Source organism: Hordeum vulgare, chromosome 3H (assembly GCF_904849725.1).
Source record: "Hordeum vulgare subsp. vulgare chromosome 3H, MorexV3_pseudomolecules_assembly, whole genome shotgun sequence".
Taxonomy (NCBI): domain Eukaryota; kingdom Viridiplantae; phylum Streptophyta; class Magnoliopsida; order Poales; family Poaceae; genus Hordeum; species Hordeum vulgare.
The window spans coordinates 572,688,964-572,697,823 of NC_058520.1; positions in this window are offsets into that span (position 1 = coordinate 572,688,964).

The following is an 8,860-nucleotide window of genomic DNA, read 5'->3' on the forward strand; positions in this document are numbered from 1 at the left end:
CATATGAGATGTTCCAGGAGTTGAAGTTTATCTTTCAGAAGAACGCCCGGATCGATAGGTATGAGACCTCTGATAAATTCTATGCTTGCAAGATGGAGGAGAATTCGTCTGTCAGTTAACATGTGCTCAAAATGTCTGGGTACTCAAACCGTCTAGCTGAGTTGGGGATTGAACTCCCGCAAGAGGCTATCACTGACAGAATTCTTCAATCACTGCCGCCAAGCTATAAGGGATTTGTGTTGAACTACAACATGCAAGGGATGAACAAGTCACCCGACGAGTTGTTCGCGATGCTGAAAGTCGTAGAGTCAGAACTCCGTAAAGAGCATCAAGTGTTGATGGTGAATAAGACCACTAGTTTCAAGAGAAACGGCAAAGGAAAGAAGGGTAATTCAAAGAAGAGCGGCAAACCTGTTGCCAATCCGACGAAGAAACCCAAAGCTGGACCTAAGCCTGAAACTGAGTGCTATTATTGCTAGGGTATGGGTCACTGGAAGCGCAACTGCCCCAAGTATTTGGCTGATAAGAAGGCGGCCAAAGAAAAATCAGGTATATTTGATATACATGTTATTGATGTGTACTTAACTAGCTCTCATAGTAGTGCATGGGTATTCGATACCGGTTCTGTTGCTTATATTTGCAACTCGGAACAGGAACTGCGGAATAGGCGAAGGCTCGCAAAAGATGAAGTGACGATGCGCGTGGGAAATGGTTCCAAGGTTGATGCAATCGCCGTCGGCACAATTTCACTTGAGTTACCATCAGGATTAGTTATATGAACTTAAATAATTGTTATTTAGTGCCTGCGTTAAGCATGAACATTATATGTGGATCTTGTTTATTGCGAGACGGTTACTCGTTTAAGTCAGAGAATAATGGTTGTTCTATTTCTATGAGTAATATCTTTTATGGTCATGCACCCAATGTGAGAGGATTGTTCATATTGAATCTTGATAATGATAATACACATATACATAACATTGAAACCAAAAGAGTTAGAGTTAACAATGATAGCACCACGTTTTTGTGGCACTGCCGCTTAGGTCATATTGGTGTAAAGCGCATGAAGAAACTCTATTCCGATGGACTTTTGGAGTCACTTGACTTTGATTCACTTGACACGTGCGAACCATGCCTCATGGGCAAGATGACTAAAACTGCGTTCTCCGGAACAATGGAGCGTCCAAGTGACTTGTTGGAAATCATACATACCGATGTGTGTGGTCCGATGAGCGTGGAGGCACGCGGCGGATATCGTTATTTTCTCACCTTCACTGACGATTTGAGTAGATATGGTTATGTCTACTTGATGAAGCACAAGTCTGAAACATTTGAAAAGTTCAAGCAATTTTAGAGTGAAGTTGAAAATCATCGTAACAAGAAGATCAAATTCCTACGGTCTGATCGTGGGGGTGAATATCTGAGTTTCGAGTTTGGTGCTCACTTAAGACAATGTGGAATTGTGTCACAGTTGACACCGCCTAGAACACCACAGCGTAATGGTGTGTCCGAACATCGTAATCGTACTTTATTAGAGATGGTGCGATCTATGATGTCTCTTACCGATTTGCCGTTATCGTTTTGGGGTTATGCGTTAGAAACAGCTGCATTCACTTTAAATAGGGCACCGTCAAAATCCATTGAGACGACACCATACGAACTGTGGTATGGCAAAAGACCAAAATTGTCGTTTCTTAAGGTTTGGGGATGTGATGCTTATGTCAAAAAGCTTCAGCCTGAAAAGCTAGAACCCAAAGCGGAAAAGTGCATATTCATAGGTTATCCAAAATAGACAGTTGGGTATACCTTCTATCTCAAATCCGAGCGCAAAGTGTTTGTTGCTAAGAACGGAGCTTTTCTCAAGAAGGAGTTTCTCTCGACAGAATTGAGTGGGAGGAACATAGAACTTGATGAGGTTGTCGAACCTCTCATCCCTCTAGATGGTGGTGCAGGGCAAGGGGAAACCCCTATCGTTGCGATGTCGGTTGAGGAGGAAGTTAATGATGATGATCATGAAACTCCGGATCAAGTTCCTCTCGAACCTCGCAGGTCGACGAGACCGCGTACTACTCCAAAGTGGTATGGTAATCCCATCTTATCAATTATGTTGTTAGACAACAATGAGCGTGCGAATTATGAAGAAGCAATGGTGGGCCCGGATTCCAACAAATGGCTGGAGGCCATGAAGTCCGAGATAGGATCTATGTATTAAAACAAAGTATGGACCTTGGAAGTACTACCTGAAGGCCGCAAGGCTATTCAGAACAAATGGATCTTTAAGAAGAAGACGAACGCTGACGGTAATGTGACCGTTTATAAAGCTCGACTTGTGGCAAAGGGTTTTTCACAAGATCAAGGAGTTGACTACGATGATACATTCTCACCCGTAGCAATGCTTAAGTCCGTCAGAATCATGTTAGCAATAGCTGCATTTTTTGATTATGAAATCTGACAGATGGATATCAAAACGGCGTTCCTTAACGGTTTCCTTAAGGAAGAGTTGTATATGATGCAACCCGAAGGTTTTGTTGATCCTAAAAATGCTAACAAGGTGTGCAAGCTCCAGCGATCCATTTATGGACTGGTGCAAGCATCTCGGAGTTGGAATAAACGCTTTGATGAGGTGATCAAAGCATTTGGGTTTATACAAGTGGTTGGAGAATCTTGTATTTACAAGAAAGTGAGTGGGAGCTCTGTGGCGTTTCTGATATTATATGTGGATGACATATTGCTGATTGAAAACAATGTGGAGTTTTTGGAGAGCATAAAGGATTACTTCAATAAAAGTTTCTCTATGAAGGACCTAGGAGAAGCTGCTTATATTCTACGCATTAAGATCTATAGGGATAGATCGAAACGCCTGATAGGACTTTCACAAAGTACATACCTTGATAAACTTTTGATTAGGTTCAAAATGGAACAGTCCAAGAAGGGGTTCTTGCCAGTTTTACAAGGTACGAGATTGAGTAAGACTCGGTGCCCAGCAACTGATTAAGATAGAGAGCATATGAGCACCATCCCCTATGCTTCACCCATAGGTTCTATCATGTATGCAATGATGTGCACTAGACCGGACGTTAGCCTGGCCATAAGTATGGCAGGCAGGTTCCAGAGTAATCCAGGAATGGATCACTCGACGGCGGTCAAGAATATCCTGAAGTACCTGAAAAGGACTAAGGAGATGTTTCTCGTGTATGGAGGTGACAAGAGCTCGCCGTAAAAGGTTACGTCGTTGCAAGCTTTGACACAGATCCGGACGACTCTAAGTCGCAGACCGGATACGTATTTATTCTTAATGGGGGTGCGGTAAGCTGGTGCAGTTCCAAGCAAAGCGTCGTAGCTGATTCTACATGTGAAGCGGAGTACATGGCTGCCTCGGAGGCGGCTAAGGAGGGTGTCTGGATGAAGCAGTTCATGACGGATCTTGGAGTGGTGCCAAGTGCACTGAATCCAATAACCTTTTTTTGTAACAACACGGGAGCCATTGCCTTAGCAAAGGAACCACAGTTTCACAAGAAGACCAAACACATCAAATGACGCTTCAACCTCATCCGCGACTACGTCGAAGGGGAGGATGTAAATATATGCAAAGTGCACACGGATCTGAATATAGCAGACCCGCTGACTAAACCTCTTCCATGGGCAAATCATGATCAACACCAGAATTGTATGGGTGTTAGATTTATTACAATGTAATTCGCATGGTGATGTGAGGGCTAGATTATTGACTCTAGTCCAAGTGGGAGACTGTTGGAATTATGCCCTAGAGGCAATGATAAATAAAGTTATTGTTATAATTCCTCTATCAAGATAATCGTTTATTATGCATGCTACAATTGTATTGAATGAAGACTTAGATACATGTGTGGATACATAGACAAAACACTGTCCCTTGCAAGCCTCTAGTTGGCTAGCCAGTTGATCAAGGATAGTCAGGGTCTTCTGACTATGTACAAGGTGTTGTTGCTTGATAACAGGATCACGTCATTGGGAGAATCATGTGATGGACTAGACCCAAACTAATAGACATAGCATGTTGATCGTGTCATTTTGTTGCTACTGTTTTCTGCGTGTCAAGTATTTATTCCTATGACCATGAGATCATATAACTCACTGACACCGGAGGAATGCTTTGTGTGTATCAAACGTCGCAACGTAACTGGGTGACTATAAAGATGCTCTACAGGTATCTCCGAAGGTGTTCGTTGAGTTAGTATGGATCAAGACTGGGATTTGTCACTCCGTGTGACGGAGAGGTATCTCGGGGCCCACTCGGTAATACAACATCACACACAAGCCTTGCAAGCAATGTGACTTAGTGTAAGTTGCGGGATCTTGTATTACTGAACGAGTAAAGAGACTTTTCCATAAACGAGATTGAAATAGGTATGCGGATACTGACGATCGAATCTCGGGCAAGTAACATACCGAAGGACAAAGGGAATGACTGTGACAGCCCGATGCCGACGTTCCAGAAGCTTCCCCTTTTCTTTCCGTTTTCGTCGTGTGGGTATTTTCAGTTGCCGCATCATCATCGCATCATGCGCATGATCTGCATTGCATCGGCATCCCGTTGCCGCCCGTTTTCAAAACTTGCATCCGTTAGTAGTTGTCGGTCCTCGTCGTTGCCCGTTCTAAGTCTGACCGCACACGCACGCGCCCGGGACACCGTCGAAACCCTGTTTTTAATGTGCGTTTTAAACTCTCTCTGATTGAGGTGAAACTTGGCACGCGGTCGCGATTAGTTTTAGCTAGGCCGCCTGTCGAATTTCGTCGCGATCGGAGACCGCCTGGTACCCGAACGGTCGACCGTAGCGGCACCGTATTCGGTTATTCGTGGGATGTCTGTCGGTGTTTTAAAGTCGATGCCGCGCCGCACCACTTCCCTCTCATCTTAGCCAACGCCACTCCACACACCTAACCCTAACCCGCCTCTCCGATCGGACCGCACGAACGCGTCCGGAGGGTCGAAAAACCCCAGATACCCTGCACCCTAGCCCCTTTTCCTATTTAAGCACCCCTCCGTGCTTATTTTGGGCGCCCCCCTAATCCCTCCTAGTTTTCCACGCCCTAACCCTAATCCCACCTCTCTCTCCTGCAGCATCTCTCCCCTGCCAGCCGCCGGGCTCGCGAGCCCGAGAGAGGCCCGAGCGCCGCCGCTCCTCCCTGCCTCCCGTCGCTAAGCACGAGCCGGCCAGCGCCTCCTGCACCCCGCGCCTTCCCCGCCGGCGCCCCACGCCTGCAGCTGCCCGCCGGCTTTCTCCTCCCTCCGGCCGTCGTCGTCGCCGCCGGCCCCTGCAGCAGCTCGCCGGGAACGCGCGGAACTTGCCGCAGCCTCTGCCGGAGTTCTCAGGAGCTCTTGCCGTGGCTCCCTTGCGCCGCCGCGGGTTCTTGCCGGCCGAGATCTTGCCCTAGCTCGCGGATCCGCCTTCACCCCCGCCCTGTGGGGCCTCGGCACCGGCCCCTGCCCCCGGGAATATCGTGTGTTGATTCTTGTTTCCGGTTTTCCCCGTCTCGATAGAGTCCGCAAGCGTGTCGGATGTGAGGACCCGTTCGACTACGTCGGTTCGTCTGCTTCACGGAGGCATTCTTCTTCCAAGCGGGATCTCAGGCAAGATGATCATGTCCCCAGATACCATTACTATCATTGCCATGCTAGTTATTTCGTTGGTACCGTTTATGTCTCGTTGCCTACCACCTGTTAAATATCAGCCTCTCAACAATGACATGCTTACCCTCAACCTGTTCAACCTAGCAAACCACTGATTGGCTATGTTACTGCTTGCTTAACCCTGTTGATAGCGTTGCTAGTTGCAGGTGCAGTGCATCCATGCAAAGCATGGGTTCCTTGTTATATCACCATATTTAATGCTATTTAATTAAATGCACCTATATACTTGGTAAAAGGTGGAAGGCTCGGCCTTTCTAGTCTGGTGTTTTGTTCCACCTTTGCCCCCTTAGTTTCCGGCTACCGGTGTTATGTTCCATAATTGAGCACTCCTAACACGATCGGGGTTGTTATGGGGACCCCCTTGATAATTCGTTCTAGATTAAAGCTGGTCTGGCAAGGCCCAACTTTGGTACTGCATTTGCCTAAACACCTAATAAAATTGCATAGGGACTTTCCGGACCCCGAGGATAATTTAATCAACCCCCGGGCCAGTGCTCCTCATGAGTGTTGGTCCCACCTGAGCGATGTCCGGCGCCCCTCTGGTCACCCGGAGGTTTAGCGATCCCGACGTCTAGCTCATCCGTCGTGTCCTGAGAACGAGGTACGCGACTCCTATCGGGATCGTCGACACGTCGGGCGGCCTTGCTGGATTAGTTTTACCTTTGACGAGATATCTTGTGCATCGGGATTCCGGTGATGCTTTGGGTAATCTCAGAGTTGAGGTTTTCCACTAGGGAATCCGACGAGATCGCGAGCTTCGTGATTGAGGATTTCTATGCGGCTTGTGGTAATTTGTGATGGACTAGTTGGAGCACCCCTGCAGGGTTAAATCTTTCGGAAAGCCGTGCCCGCGGTTATGTGGCAACGTGGAAGCTTTGTTTAACACTGGTTCTAGATAACTTGAAGTTAACTTAATTAAAACATGCCAACTGGGTGCGTAACCGTGACTGTCTCTTTCGTGAGTTCCTTCTCCGATCGAGGACACGGTGGGGTTATGCCTGACGTAGGTAGGTGTTCAGGATCATTCATTTGATCATCTGTAGTTCACGTCCGCGATGCGTAGTTCTTCCCCCTCTTATTTCTGGTACTCGTAAGTTAGCTACTAAATATATGCTTAGCCGCTGCTGCAACCTCACCACTTAACCTTGCCTCACCCATTAAGCTTTGCTAGTCTTGATACCTTTGAAAATGAGATTGCTGAGTCCCCTGTGGCTCACAGATTACTACAACACCAGTTGCAGGTACAGGTAAAGGTTACGTGACGCGAGCGCGTTGATTGTTCATTTGGAGTTGCTTCTTCTTCTTCTTCTTCTTCTTCATCGATCTAGGATGGGTTCCAGGCCGGCAGCCTGGGATAGCAAGGATGGACGTCGTTCTTTCTTTTATCGTTTATTTTCGTCCGTAGCCGGACCCTGCTCTTACTCTTGATGATTATGTAATGTACTGATGTGACTCAGATGTAGCTTGCGGCGAGTGTAAGCCAACTCTTTATATATCTCTTCTTTTCAGTACATGTACTTGTAACGATATCCATTCTTGCGACACGACGAGATGCGCTTCTATCCCTGACGAGGCCCTCGTGCCAAATTGAGGATAGGGTCGCATCTTGGGCGTGACAAGTTGGTATCAGAGCCTGTACCGACCTAGGAGCCCCCTTGATTGATCGAACTTGCCCGAGTTGAGTCTAGCGAAAAACTATTTGAGTCTTAGTTATATATCGGAGAGTAGGATTCTTTTTTTTCTCCTCTTCTATGCTCTGGTGAGGAATCTCGACGTAATAATTTATTCTACTCCTCTTCCCACTCAAAAAAATTTAGGATCACGCGGATATTGTTGGAATCTATATGATGCCGATGTGACGGAGTTCTGTCTTGGTGCCTCCTGTCTGACTTGATTTTCTTCCGGGGAGTTGAGCTCCAGGGGATTCTTGAGCACATCGTTATCATTCAGATTTCTTAGTATCTCAGGACGAAGGATGTTCGTAATTGCTTCAATACTAGTAGTGGCAAGATAACCCCGATGTCCCCAGTACTGGTGCAGATTGTTCGGGAGTACTGCCATACTTTGTATCGTCGTGATCACGAGGGTCTGTTGTAGATGAAGGTCCGAGATTCTGGTTGTGTGTTGACGGATGTGATACAGGTGACGGGTTAGTATAGGAGTTGTGTGATAATTACTCCTTGTATCCGTGTACCAGATTGCATGACCAGATATTTCGGGAATTCATAGGTGGGAATTCAAGTAGTTGCTTATAGGACAATCTTCCAACAAATGCATCATGTTAGGTTGGGGTTTGACATCTAGTGGATTCGTTTGTTCATGGTCGACTTACAGCAGTACATGTTGTGTCTTAAAGAGTCCTTGTAGCTTGCTACGACTCGGGGACGTTTCGTATGTCGGGTGCACTGCCTTGCACTTGATGGCTAGTGTAAAATCGTGCCCGTGTGATCCTGTCCACGAAAATATCGAACGGAAATCTTTCTCATGAGTTTGTTCTGGCTTCTTTCATAAGCCTCATCCTTGTTTTGTTGAACTATGGTAATTCGTGTTGCTTCGATGTCAAGTGGTGGATTCAGATCTTTCCTAAGTGGTGTTCTCATATTTTTATGTGGGAATGTGTGACGTCCTCGACTTTTGCAATAGTAATTATTGTAATTAAGCTGCAGTGATCAATCGCTAATGATGCCACGTCATCGAATTCCCATCTCAGACCCGCGTTGATTCGAGTCTGTCCAGATCCAAAAATTGAAAACAAAAGGAAAGTACTTTATCGGTTCATTACAAGTATTAAAAGAATATGTATATGAAAGAGAGAATTAAAAGTATGTATAATAAATTGTAAAAGAAAGTATATTAAAAAAAGTGTTTAAAAAGAAAATTCAGTTAGTGAAAAGAAATTAGAAAGAAAGAAATAATAAAAAGAAAAGGGAAAAGGCAAAACAAAACAAAACAACAACAACAAAAAAAGAAAGAAAAACAACCCCGGCCCAGCTGGGCTACCCACCGGCCCAGCCGGCCTCCCCAAACCCTAGCGAGGGCCACTCCCCTCGCTACTCCCTCCCCCCTGGGCGCCGCCGCCAGCCACCCCCCTCGTGGGAGGGCCCACCCCACCCATCGACAGCGCCTCCCTCCCCTCTCGTTCACTCCCCCACCCACCGAGACCCCCACGGTCCCGTAACTCCCTCCCCA